We start from the raw sequence: 5,828 nt of genomic DNA on the forward strand, positions 1-5,828 counted from the left end.
GCAAAATTACGCACGCGCACTTACTTACACAGTAGCAGATGCACACTTGAATATTTACATGAAGACCAGAATCAACAATCCATTGCGTATGAGGTTGTGTGTAGCGGTTGTGTTGAGGGTCCAACAGAGGGCTCTACACAGGTGGATTCCCCTAGGAAGACTGACTCCTGGGGCAACATCCACCATATAGCTTTTATAGCATGGCTGTTTATTTTTGGTACTCCTCAATAGTCTTTATTGACACAGCAGTTGAGTGCAGAACGAGAGGGAAGATCGCTCATCAATCATTCAAATCCCTTTCCAGCCCTACAACAGCCGCTTCACCTGTGTGTGTGTGTGTGTGTGTGTGTGTGTGTGTGTGTGTGTGTGTGTGTGTGTGTGTGTGTGTGTGTGTGTGTGTGTGTGTGTGTGTGAGAGAGTGTGTATTTCACTGTGTCTTCGTTTCTTCGTAGGCCAGTATACCCTATCTTCAATAACCATCTATTGTGCATGTATTCCTCTGCCGGTGTAACACAGTACTGTTAGGTTAAAACATAACAATACTAACTATAGTACTGTTAGGTTCAAACATAACAATACTAACTATAGTACTGTTAGGTTAAAACATAACAATACTAACTATAGTACTGTTAGGTTCAAACATAACAGTACTAACTATAGTACTGTTAGGTTCAAACATAACAATACTAATTATAGTACTGTTAGGTTAAAACATATCAGTACTAACTATAGTACTGTTAGGTTAAAACATAACAGTACTAACTATAGTACTGTTAGGTTCAAATCAAGGCCGTAGCCATGGTGTCAACATAGGGGGGGACCAAATCTGCCGGGGGTTCTGGGGTTCTGGGGTCCCCCAAAACCCCAGAACCCCAATACTCATTTCCTGCCATTCTAAAATATTAAACAATTCACTAACACATGGTATGAACTTTTTATTTTTTACAATAATGTCTAATAGTGTATTGTATTACATACATTGCTGTTTTTTTCTTTTTTTTAAGAAATATTATCAGTAAACTAATGACTAGAAAGAATGTTGATACACATATGGAGGCCAACAGGAGACTGTACATTAGGATTAGACTGTTGTGATGTCATTGTATTCGGTCAAAATACTGCTAAGATCTTTTTTAGCACCAGGAATTTGTGGGTAGGTGTGGTTATGTGACCATGGTTCCACGTAATCATGTTAACAATATTCAAAACAAAACAACTGCACAGTACTCCAGACTAAGCTACGACGCCTTGCCGTGGCCACACCCAATCCCACCCTACTCTCCCTCCCTCACCCTGTGTGTGACGTAACAAATGAGACTTTCAGACTAAAATAGTGCTCCATGTACATATTCAAACTCATAACATTGATTTTAACTGGAAAAGTCTCTTTTCCAGTCTCTTCACTCTGAACGCACCAGAGTGAACATGAAAGACATATAATCAGTACAAGTGGTGTTTCTTGCCATGATGTTCAGGAATGGCTTACTAACAATTTCTGATCTGAATGGCAATGATTATTATATCAAGAAACATTGACTCATCTCTTGTACTACTGTATACTTCTATCATCTGACTGGTACTCATTTTCTCCCTGCTCTCAACTTACTTTTCTTCTTTTCTGAGGCTGCCCAAAAAACTGACAAATGTCACTGCCACCCTTCCTCTGGCTCATGATGACACTCACTGTGAATGAAAGCTGACTGTAATTAAACTGTTTGCACTTTAATCAAACAAACACTAATAATGCTATTTATCATAAGCAAGTACAGCTATACAGTAGGGTTGTCAATTTTAAGACATTTCCTTATTCGATTATCGACAACGTTAACGATCAATTACTCGACCAAAACCGATAACATTTTGCCTATGACAGAAAATAACCCAAAAAAAAAAACGTTTGTTTCCACTCCATGCAATTACTGACATGCTTTAGCAAAATCTTATTTATTTCCACAATTACAGTTCCAGCGCAAAATAACGTATTGACGTTAACGTTACATTTTCATGCAAGTCCTGGTTGAAGTGAAGCGTTATTATTGGTACGGTGTTACAATAGTACGTGTCCCATCAACAACGGATCCTAACTTTACACAAAGCTAGTGAGTGGAATATCCTCAAAATGTATGTGCTGTTCACTAGCTAATGCACGGAATGTATGCTAGCTAGCTAACGTTCTGACAGGAATTTAGCATAACATTGCAAGATGATAACTATTCATAAAATTATCATTTTCATAACACTTTGCAAAAACTATCACAATCGACAGTGATATAGCCTACGTAACACTCATGTTACATTCTAGTTTTCCACTTTTTAATACATTTGAAAGTAATGAAATAGAGTATCGTTGGTACAGTGTTTGACATTGCACCTACCCACAGCAATCGAGCAACGGCTTCTGCTGGGGTACGGCAACCCACTTCGACAAACCACACGCAGAACTGCAGTACACTGTAATACTAAAACCGGTATTAATAATAATGGAAATTTGTTAAGTTTAGTTATGATTACATTTGCTAATGATTATTTCGGATGGCGGTGCGTGGTTGCCTGTCGTAGCATAGCAGATTTAAAATATATATATTTTACATCAATATATTGGGGGGGACTTTCTGAGCATACTTGAATATTGGGGGGAATGTGTCGCCCAAATATATATTATAATTACAGCCCTGATTCAAACATAACAGTACTAACTGTAGTACTGTTAGCAGTGGCAATTTCTCTAAGACTGCAAGGGAAGCTCAGCTTCCCCTAAAGTTTCCAAAATGAAATGGTCAAATATATACTGTTGTGTTAACATTTCATTGACTAAAAGAGTTTGTTCAGAATCAGCCGCTTATTGCAGGTCAACTGACTCGATTTCCTTCTCATTCATTCCAGTAGCATCACAATGCATTTGCCTGTTGAAGCTCAGTGTCCATCCACTTCAATGGGGCTGCATAGAACAGCTTTTTTTAGTGCGTAGAAAGTCGACGGTCATTGGATAATGCTGCAATTATGTCCCTCCCACGGACACTCAGCGTCTCTGGGGGTGAATGGAGGAGTGGGCTGGCCTGGACGCTGGGCTTCTGGGTGATGATTGGAGGGTCTGTGAAAGACTGAGTTGCCGTTTGAGTCACAGCGATTTTGAACTATTAAACGTCGCCAGAGCTCTCTTTAATCCTCAGTCCCATCGTGGATCTTGCAAGCGAGTTGAAAGACAAACTGCAACCTATTTCTTGATATTTGCTTGGCGAAATTGCTAAACAATTTTCATCGTACATTTCATACACTTATACACACAATTCCTTCAATAGTTTTGGTAGTTGGCCATCACTTTGATTCAGGGAGCCTGAGGTCTGAACTTCACGTCCTGTATTCAGATCAGGACTTACAGGGGAAAGCTGTGTGATTTCTTGGTGTTCCTTAAAGACATGGAGTTGGACAGTGCAATGCCTCTGCTTTACAAACTGTTGTCATTAGTGGCAATAATTGGAGCTACATCTGCTGGTTTAGAAAGGAGCTTCTCCTGTTTAAAGCGTCTAAAGTCCTACACCCATAACACAATGGGCCAAGGCTGTTTAAGCAGCCTAGCTCTGCTGGCCATTGAGAGGACACTGGTCAAGTCATTGGAAAGGCAATTAGTTGGTAAGACATAAATTGACCATTTATATGATGTAGGTCGAAAATGAGCTTCCCCTCTTTGAAAGACCAGCAGCCGCCACTGACTGTTAGGTTATAACATAACAGTACTAACTATAGTACTGTTAGGTTCAAACACGAAGAACGCTATAAGGGCTACGAGACGTCACAGAAATGACGTCACAAGTGCAACGCGGAAGGCATCTGGAACACACCATTAGACTGGGTTTGTCCTGGTCAGAGCAGGTCGGGCTTACAAGCGCGGGTCAAGGACATACAAGAAGAGGCAATGTCTGTGCATTGTCATGCCCACAACATGAACCTTGCCCTTCAAGATGCCGTTTCAAAGGTTAACATAGGCCGAGATGCGATGAAGACAGTCAAAGCTGATCAATACAATCAGAGTCACCAAGAAGACTGGCATGGTTTGACTCTTTCCGTAAGCCTGCAGGTGGGAACAGTTTGGGCCTGCTTGCCCCACCCACTAGACGATGCGAGTGAAGTCAGTTCTTGTGAACTACTCTCCTTCTACTCTGCACTGCGGCTGTTGGTGGATGTTATGTCCCCCATGGAAGAAGTGAACTGAGGTTAATAATAATAATAATAATAATTTAAAAATATAGTTGGAAGCAACCATGACGGGGTCCTGCTATATAACCAACGGTAAGACTGTATGAGTATGGTGGTGGCCTAATGAATACATGATAGTAAACAATATCATGTCTCAAAATCCACTGTCAAACGGATGTTTGCGAAATTACGTGTGTGCCGCTTTAAGGCTCAGCCTGCAATGTAGAGAGGCCGTGGTTCAGAAGGGAGAACTTCAAACAAATGTTTTTTGTTCGTTTTTTAGATATAGTCTTCAAATTTGGCATGGGTATACTACTGAATCTCCTCTTAATAGCCATATTCAACAGCTGAGCCTACATTTTTGATGCAATGTAAGAGCTGTTTAAACATGTTGTAGAGCTGTTTACATATGCATGTATTTCACCCATCTTTCGCCTTATTGCTATGAGTTTTACACCATATAGTCCCACAGTCACCTGGTACATGTGTGACAAGTTTGCAGCTTTTACAACTTTCGGCACCAAAGCAGTTTATGTGTGGGTGTTTGGTGAAGTTGTAGCCTTTGCATTAAGTCCAAATGATCTGACCGTATGGGTTGCGGTTTAAAAGTTCATCATGACAAATAATGCATGAATTAAGAGTTACATGCATATTGCACCTTCCTAGTGGTAATGGCAGCCTGTTTAAATGCTGAACTTCCAGGCCTTGTTATAGCGCCACCTTTGTGTTATTCTGGCCCATCTTTTGATTACCTTACTCATTTTATGACTTCTACAGGCCTGCCAATTTTTATAACTTTTGGAGCCGAAAAGTCAGGTTAAAAATAATAATAATACTAACGAATACAATAGGGTCCCTACATTTCTCGTAGGACCACTAATAAGTGCATGCCCCGCCACTCGTAATGCACTTGCAAAACGCATTTGTCAATTGATGGAACAGTTAAATGACACATCATTATGACCAAAATGGAATTAGAATAAATCAAATAAATGACAGATAAATAATACGTAAATAATTCATGAACTACTGTTCTGAACCTCAAATTCAGTTAGTACTGTTATGTGAAAACATAACAGTACTACAGTTATGTGAAAACATAACAGTACTAACTATAGTACTATTAGATGAAACCAGGTTCACAGTGTGATATGATGACCTCATTCTACTCTCACACACACACACACCCACCCACTCCAAGGCCATCTGAACATGAACAATCATGTGGACGAACATAAAGCAGATTGAGAGAGAGAGAGCGAGAGAGAGAGAGGGAGAGAGAGAAAGATTCAGAGGGAATGGAAAAGGGGAGAGGGCTGTGGAAGTGAGGGAGTTGATGGGAAATGACAGGCTTGTGGCTGCAACCACCACCACCACCTTAAGCCCCACCCCCAACCCATTACCACCACCCCCACCTCCACCCCACCCACCAGCACCACCAGACCCACCAGCAGCCCCTCCCCGGTTGCCCGCAGAGATGAAAGTAGGACTTTGAAGAAGGACTGATCTCCCCTAACTCCCTGGAAGGAGGAGGACGAGTAGGGGGAGGAGGAGGAGCAGGGGGAGGAGGAGGAGCAGGAGGAGGAGGACGAGTAGGGGGAGGAGGAGGAGCAGGGGGAGGAGGAGGAGCAGGG

Source organism: Micromesistius poutassou (assembly GCF_964030765.1).
Source record: "Micromesistius poutassou genome assembly, chromosome: 3".
In the NCBI taxonomy this organism is placed as follows: Eukaryota; Metazoa; Chordata; class Actinopteri; order Gadiformes; family Gadidae; genus Micromesistius; species Micromesistius poutassou.